Raw genomic sequence first — 8,675 nt, 5'->3', positions numbered from 1 at the left:
AAATATTCCAAGAAATGCTCATGATGATGAATTTGCAACTATGTGATGATATTGTGAATTATGGTTATATATGTAGAACGGAATGATCAAAAGAGGAATGTTTGTGCTTGTTACGTGTTTTTTGGTATTTTAAAAAATTGAAAAAAAAAAAAAAAAAGGCAGGGACAGCACCAGCACCAGGACTGGGACTGCTTAGAGACAAATTTCTAGGAGTTATACTCTTTGGGCCTGGTTTTTGTTTGTACTTAGAAGGTGATGCTATTACATTTGAGCTCCACTTCCGGTACCTATGCAACCTCACTGCTCAGAGAGAAGGCCATCAAGAAACCTCAACGGTATCTGAAAAAATTTAAATCATCACCGGGATTGTTCCTCTTACCTCTGCACTGCTAGAGAAACTTCCCCTTTGCTGTTCTCAAAGTTATGGTGAAGACATTTGTATTTTAACAGTAAGAAGGTACATGAGCCAGGACTCTCCAAGTTTAGGAGGAAATAATCCTGTTGGATGACAGCCTTTCGTAAAATCAATTATTTGCATTCTGAAGAAGGAATAAAGGATACGCCTAGCTGTCAATACGAAAACTACAGTACAAGGAAACTTCAATATTTAAACAAAAATCAGCATATCACTGTCCAAGATTTTTTTAAAAAGGCCTGAAAATTAAAGCACCATAGAATTAACGGCAAAATTTCGTGACTGTAAGCAGGTGTGAGTAGCAGAGACCACAGACACTGAGAGGAGAGGGCTTCTGCTGAGGGGGGAGTATGTGCTGGGGAACAAGGTGTCGGGGCTGGGACAGTACTGGGAGATAAATAAAAAGTGAGAGGCCGCAGAGGCACTGACTTCTTCCAGCTCTTACTGCTTGCTGACTCTGTAGCCAACTCAGGAAGACACCAACCTCTTCCATTCTCGCCCCTTCCCCCAGCCTCCTCTTTCCCTCCATCCCGGGCTTTGAACGGAAACAAATAATACTAACATTAGCATTCAGGTGCATTGTTGGTTAAGAACCTGGTAATAATGTTTTTATTTTTTAAAAAAAGAAGACAGTCCAAGTCTCAAATTACCAACTTTTAATTTAGAGCAAGTTGCCTTTATTACTAATTTAGGATGTGGCCATTTTGTTTCATTATGGGGCGAGTCATGAGAGGAGGATTTCTATCACCAAAAATAAATGTGGAAAAGTGAGACTTTTTTTTTTGTTTGAGAATACTTAAAATATTAGAAATGAGGATGAAGGTACAACTCTAGTTGAGAAACATAAGTCCATTGCTTGCAGCCTTAAAAAAAACTGATCAGGATAAACATAAAGAGAGGTTTCAAGGGACCTTTGGATAAACTTAAGTCACTGTATACGGAATAGTTCTTGTAGGGCTTTCTCGTTTATCATAAGCGATCATCCTACTCTAATTCCTCAAACAGTGATGTATGGTTTCTGCCTACATTAGATGAAAGGTTTTATTTCCTTTAAAATTCTGTAAATAACTAAGAATTTATTGAAACTGAGTTATTAAAAATGGAATTTCTAAACAATTCTTTTCTTATAGTCTAGTGGAATAATAAAAATTTTTAAAAAACCATCAAGATGATAGGAAGTGCTCTGCAAAAACAGAATGCTGATGAAACCGAAGTTTTGCCATTTTGGCAACTCTTTCCAGTATACTTATTGTGCCTTGATACTTTTTTTTTTTGCATATATATATATATATATTTCTTTCTTTTTTTTTTTTTTACGTGGGCAGGCACCAGGAATTGAACCCGGGTCCTCTGGCATGGCAGGTAAGCATTCCTGCCTGCTGAGCCACCGTGGCCCCCAATATATATATATATATATTTTAATTTTTTTTATTAATCAAAAAAAAGAAAAGAAATTAACACAACATTTAGAAATCATTCCATTCTACACATGCACTCAGTAATTCTTAGTATCATCACATAGATGTATGATCATCATTTCTTAGTACATTTGCATCGATTTAGGAAAAGAACTAGCAAAACAGCAGAAAAAGATATAGAATGTTAATATAGAGAAGAGAATTAAAATAATAATACTAATTAAAAAAATATATATATATAAAAAGGAAAAAAGAAAAAAAACAAAAACAAAAAATACAAACAAACAAACAAACAAACAAAAAACCATATTTCAGGTGCAGCTTCATTCAGTGTTCCAACATAGTTACATTACACTTAGGTATTACTGTGCTGTCCATTTTTGAGTTTTTGTATTTAGTCCTATGGCACAGTCTGTATCCCTTCAGCTCCAATTACCCATTATCTTACCCTGTTTCTAACTCCTGCTGGTCTCTGTTACCAATGATATATTCCAAGCTGATTCTCGAATGTCAGTTCACATCAGTGGGACCATACAGTATTTGTCCTTTAGTTTTGGGCTAGACTCACTCAGCATAATGTTCTCTAGGTCCATCCATGTTATTACATGCTTCATAAGTTTAGTCTGTCTTAAAGCTGCATAATATTCCATCATAGGTATACGCCACAGTTTGTTTAGCCACTCGTCTGTTGATGGACATTTTGGCTGTTTCCATCTCTTTGCAATTGTAGATAATGCTGCTATAAACACTGGTGTGCAAATGTCCGTCTGTGTCTTTGCCCTTAAGTCCTTTGAGTAGATACCTAGCAGTGGTATTGCTGGGTCGTAATCCATTCTGCCATTCTATGTCTTTTGATTGGGAAATTCAGTCCATTAATTTTTAGTGTTATTACTGTTTGGATAATATTTTCCTCTACCATTTTGGCTTTTGTATTATATATATCATATCTGATTTTCCTTCTTTCTACACTTTACTCCATACCTCTCTCTTCTGTCTTTTCGTATCTGACTCTAGTGCTCCCTTTAGTATTTCTTGCAGAGCTGGTCTCTTGGTCACAAATTCTCTCAGTGACTTTTTGTCTATAAATGTTTTAATTTCTCCCTCATTTTTGAAGGACAATTTTGCTGGATATAGGAGTCTTGGCTGGCAGTTTTTCTCTTTTAGTAACTTAAATATATCATCCCACTGTCTTCTAGCTTCCATGGTTTCTGCTGAGAAATCTACACGTAGTCTTATTGGGTTTCCCTTGTATGTGACAGATTGTTTTTCTCTTGCTGCTTTCAAGATCCTCTCTTTCTCCTTGGCCTCTGACATTCTAACTAGTAAGTGTCTTGGAGAACGCCTATTTCGGTCTATTCTCTTTGGGGTGCGCTGCACTTCTTGGATCTGTAAATTTAGGTCTTTCATAAGAGTTGGGAAATTTTCAGTGATAATTTCTTCCATTAGTTTTTCTTCTCCTTTTCCCTTCTCTTCTCTTTCTGGGACACCCACAACACGTATATTTGTGTGCTTCATATTGTCATTCAATTCCCTGATCCCCTGCTCAAGTTTTTCCATTCTTTTCCCTATAGTTTCTGTTTCTTTTTGGAATTCAGATGTTCCATCCTCCAGTTCACTAATTGTAGCTTCTGTCTCTTTAGATCTACCATTGTAGGTATCCATTGTTTTTTCCATTTTTTCTTCTTTGTCCTTCACTCCCATAAATTCTGTGATTTGTTTTTTCAGATTTTCTATTTCTTCTTTTTGTTCAGCCCATGTCTTCTTCATGTCCTCCCTCAATTTATTGATTTGGTTTTTGAAGAGTTTTTCCATTTCTGTTTGTATATTCAGCATTAGTTGTCTCAGCTCCTGTATCTCATTTGAACTATTGGTTTGTTCCTTTGACTGGGCCATATCTTCAATTTTCCGAGCGTCATCCATTATTTTCTGCTGGTGTCTGGGCATTTGATCAGATTTCCCTGGGTGTGGGACCCGGCTGGTTGAAAGGTTTTTCTGTGAAATCTCTGGGCTCTGTTTTTCTTTTCCTGCCCAGTAGGTGGTGCTCGTGGCGCTCGTCTGTCTGCGGGGCCCACCAGTAAAAGATGCTGTGGCTCCTTTAACTTGCCAATCCGAATCTCACAGTCGGCCGGGAAACCGCGCGTGGAGGGGGGGTCGCCGGCCGCTGCGGCTTGGGGGAGTGCCGGTCCAAATTGCCCAGCTGGCCCGAGATGCCAAGCATGACGGGAGGGCCCCGCTATCCAACGTTCCCAGTCAGACCGGGGAGCCACTTGCGTGGAGGGGACCCCAGTCGCCAGCCACCCCGGCCGGGAAAACGCACACCCCTCGGGTATCTCACCGCAGCGGATTCTCCCTGCCCGTTCAGCAGTTCCAGAATGGGGTACGCTGTCTTTTTGGTCTCTGTCGTGACTCCGGGAGCAGTTTCATATTGTTTCTGTTTCTTTAGTTGCTTTTCTGGAGGAGGAACTAAGACCCGCGCGTCTTACTAAGCCGCCATCTTCTCCGGAAGTCTCCCCAATATATTTTTAATAGCCAGCTAGAGTTTACTAAATCCTAAAAGCCAAATGATAAATAGATGTTTTCTTCACTAAAGGGAAATATTTTTTTATCCCAAAAGATATAAAAGAAATTCAAGTTTTGATACAAAAACTTTTAAAATAGGATAAATACCCAAAGAGACTCAATCCATTTGTTTAATATTAACAGAACAAATTTTTTTTTTTTACTTATTCCTTCCATTTTTGTCTCCTTTAAACACACATGTATTAAAGAATAGGAAGAGCACACCCAACCTTTAGCTGTGTTACAAAATGTGTACAGCTTCATGGTTTTTATTGCTGTTTTCCTTACATTACCCGATTGGGATAAAGTTTGTGCATTTTTACATTACTCTTAACTAAATCTCAAGACACAATAAAAACATACAAAAGTTTTTTTTAAGGAAACTCAAAACAAAATAACTCGAGTACTCTGAGTATTTTCTTCCATTCCTCTACCCAGAATTTCAAGGCCTCTGAAAATCAACATGAATGAAGATAGTGGCTCTGAGACCTAAGTTTGCTATAATTTTTTAGGAGATTTCTTCTTCTTAACCCAAAACTACACATGTTAATTAATTTGAATGAAGCACTTGAAAATAAAAATCTATAGGATGATCCTTAGAAGCCTTAAAAAAAAAGATTCCTGATACACATATAGGCTCCTAATGATTTAGATAGGTTTATATGTTAATAAATCCCAAATGAAGATTAAAAAATAAAATCACTTCAGATATAACTTTGATTGCTCCCATATGCTACATGAAGATTAAACTGTAATAACGGGTTTTATAAAATATACACACAAATATATATTCTTATCTATAAAAACTAGCAAAGAAAGTTGAAACTAAAAGGTTATCCAAAGTGACACAAAGTGTTCTAAATGTTAAGGAAACTTAAAAATACCTTTTCTATTTATAAAATAAGTGGAATAAAAGTGATCTATGTTGTCAGAAATTTGTTTCAGAAACTTGTTAATAAATTACAAGTGAAAATTCTTAATAGCCATCAAACTGTCATGAAACCGACTCAGTCATTTTCTTCAGCAAAAGAATAATAGGTACACTAATAAACTTAGGTTAGTGATTACATATTACAACCGAGAGAGCCTCTGGGACACTCACAGGAAATGGTCACACAGGGGTTCAGAGTGGGCTATGCCCTGAAGGTCTCTGTTCTAGTTTGCTAGCTGCCGGAATGCAACACACCAGAGACAGACTGGCTTTTCATAAAGGGGATTTATTTCATTAGTTCTTCACAGGAAAGGCAACTAACTTTCAACTGAGGTTCTTTCTTACACGGGAAGGCACAGGGTGATCTCTGCTGGCCTTCTCTCCAGGCCTCTGGGTTCCAACAACTTTCCCCAGGGTGATTCCTTTCTTCATCTCCAAAGGCCTGGGCTGAGCTGCAAGTGCTGAGATGAGGTATGCTGAGCTGCTTGGGCTGTGCTACGTTGAGTCTCTCATTTAAGCACCAGCCAATTAAATCAATCATCATTCATTGAAGCAGGCACGCCTCCTAGCCGACTGCAGATGTAATCAACTATAGATGAGGTTCACATGCCATTGGCTCATGTCCACAGCAATAGAACTAGGTGCCTTCATCTGGCCGAGTTGACAACTGAATCTAACTACCAAATCTCACTCTGCAGCTATGAGGCCAATCTACCTTTGGAACAATTTTATCTGTAGACATAGACAATGGGTGCCGTTAAAGAAAATGGGTTCTCTTAAAGTTTGTATTACTAGTCTATAATAGATAGCAAAGAGATAGCTCTAGCAGTAGATGAAGCAAGATGGAATGATGTTCCAGAAGAAACATTTATCTTTCGATCCACACTTCTCAATTAATTCCTGAAGAGGTGCCAATTCGCACCTATCCATTACATTAAGCTTCTGAACAAAGAAAATAAAGTGCTTACAGGAGGTACTGAGGTGGGCCTCCTCGTGCAGCTCCATCACAGAACCACAGTGCTGGTGATAAATATGGGTATAAACCCTGAATAGACGCTTTAGAATAGTCTTTGCCACAGACATAAAGTTTTTGGGAAATGGAACACCAATCTTAGAAGGAAAAAGTTTCATCGTCAAGCTGATCCTGAACCCAAGTCATCCAATAGTCAATGTATTTTGGAGCAGAACATTTGATTGGCTTTTTAATATCAGTACCATCTGCCCAATGATACTCATATCGTGGACCTGCAGACATGACTGGACAAAGCTTGCTTCAGTGCAGAATTCTGTAATAGTTCCATGTAACATGTTGATTGGTTGAAGAAATGCAGTGTTGACAGCAGGCCATTCATTGAGATCGTCTCCCTCTGGCAACCCTACAGCTTGTCTCAGATTCCCACTTCTGAGAGCTACTTCTGCCTGTTTTAAGAGTTCATATTGACGAGACCCATCAGGGACACTCTTCTCTGGTTTGAATGTTGTAGTAAGAGCGGCTGTTGAAGAGGACGCTCATCTTGGGTCCTCAGGCAGAGGGCATAGTGCCCACAGGTCCCCACCGCGGCTGGGGTTCAGCGCCCGCCCAAGAACTGAGAGGGAACCGGCGGTCTTCAGCCCGCAGACAGTGGAAATGGGCTGGTTTACATTTTTGACATTGAGAAGTCAGCTGTGAGTATAACTAGGGTGACTTTGAAAGTATTTTTTTTCCTCTAACCACTTAAAAAATAACTTCCTCTGAAATTTTAAATCTCTTTAAATTTATAGATTCCCCCATCCTTGCTTGCTTTCTCATTCTATCTATTTATTTCTATGTGTGTGTGTGTGTGTGTAATCTGGAAGTTTACTTGTTAAAGAAAGTTGGTTGTCTTATTGTTTACCATTGTCTACCTTTGGTTAATTGCATCCCAATGGTGTCCTGTGGGCAAGATTTCTTCATAGAAAGTTTTATGCTTTCACTAGGGGACACATAATTTCTGGCAATCTCTCTTTATGTGCTCATTTATGGTCATATAGATCCATCAGCTCACAGGGAGTTAATATAACATTGATGGCTTATATCTATGACACCTTCATTTATTAGATGGAATACTTCTACAAGGATAAACTCCCCCTCATCTGCTACTGGTTCATATAGGAAAGATAGGCTATAGATGTGATCATTTACCTTTATTTATCTGTTCTCAAAAAAATGAGCTGTTTTCTAGAATCCCCCAAGTTTTAGAGGATTTCATTTGCTTTGTTACTGTTGTTGTTTGGTATTAAGAATGCATTACGGTGGGCCACGGTGGCTCAGCAGGCAAGAATGCTTGCCTGCCATGCCCAAGGACCCGGGTTCGATTCCCAGTGCCTGCCCATGTGAAAAAAAAAAAAAAGAATGCATTAGATTAGTCAAGAGGCTATTCTGGAGGCTACTCTCACACAAGTTTTAGCTAGATATTGCTAATTACCACGCTTTGCCAAACCCCAATCAAAATCATTCCTGTTAACCCTAAAGAACTCCTAGGGTTCTATCTGAGATGCTACAAAAGTTTCACATATTAAGATTACTTTCCAGAAATCTACAAACTCCAGATGGGTTCCTTGGCCAGATAAGTCCTGAAACCTAGAGGGGCCATCCTCTCCAAGAACATCAATTATTCCCATCCCCCAGTCCCATATTATCGACAGCACTTTCCAACATGAAAAGTTAGAAAGGGCAGTGCCCCAAACACCTAAAGATTGGGGGAGGAATCAAAGGAGAAGGAGGAATTATAACAGAAAAGATAGAATTTAACTAATGGATATGAATCATTATATTGATATTTCTTTGTCTTCAGTGTCTTGGAGCAGTTAGAAGGAAAAACCTGAAATTGTGGAACAGTAACCCATACCAAACTCTGATATCTGTTTATAGCTACTTGTAACAATGTACTTTGAAATTTATTGCTTTTTTGTATATATATCTCATATATACTGTTAAAAAGAGAATGCATAGATTTAAACACATTTGTTGTTTTCAGTCTACTGTAATTATTATTCCTGCTTGATCCTTAAATTCCCCTATCTTTGGTTAATAACAGTCTTTTCAAGTTGGTTCCTGAGTCTCTGATGAGATAAAATTTCACTTGGTATTTGGTTTTCTGCAGGTTCACTATGATATGTCTAGGTATGAATTTCTTTTACTGTCTCCCGGGATTTGTTGCTGTTGTTTTATCTGTGAGTTGATGTCTTGAATGGGTTTTGAAAAATTCTCAGCCATCTCTTCTTCAGTTATTGCCTTTGCCTTATTTTCTCTTTTCTTCCTTTCTGGTGCTCCAATTAAACATATGTTATACTTTTTCACGGTCTCCAGTATCCCTCTTATCTGTATTTTCCA

The 8,675-nt window shown here is 38.4% G+C and overlaps 1 pseudogene; it reads right to left on the bottom strand.

Moving 5' to 3' along the window:
• Positions 1 to 5,340: 5,340 nt before the first annotated feature.
• On the bottom strand, positions 5,341 to 7,085 carry LOC143678753 (MOB kinase activator 1A pseudogene; annotated as a pseudogene).
• Between the last annotated feature and the right edge of the window lie 1,590 nt (positions 7,086 to 8,675).

This window comes from Tamandua tetradactyla, chromosome 4, assembly GCF_023851605.1.
Source record: "Tamandua tetradactyla isolate mTamTet1 chromosome 4, mTamTet1.pri, whole genome shotgun sequence".
NCBI lineage: Eukaryota > Metazoa > Chordata > Mammalia > Pilosa > Myrmecophagidae > Tamandua > Tamandua tetradactyla.
This window is presented reverse-complemented; position numbering and strand designations above follow the sequence as displayed.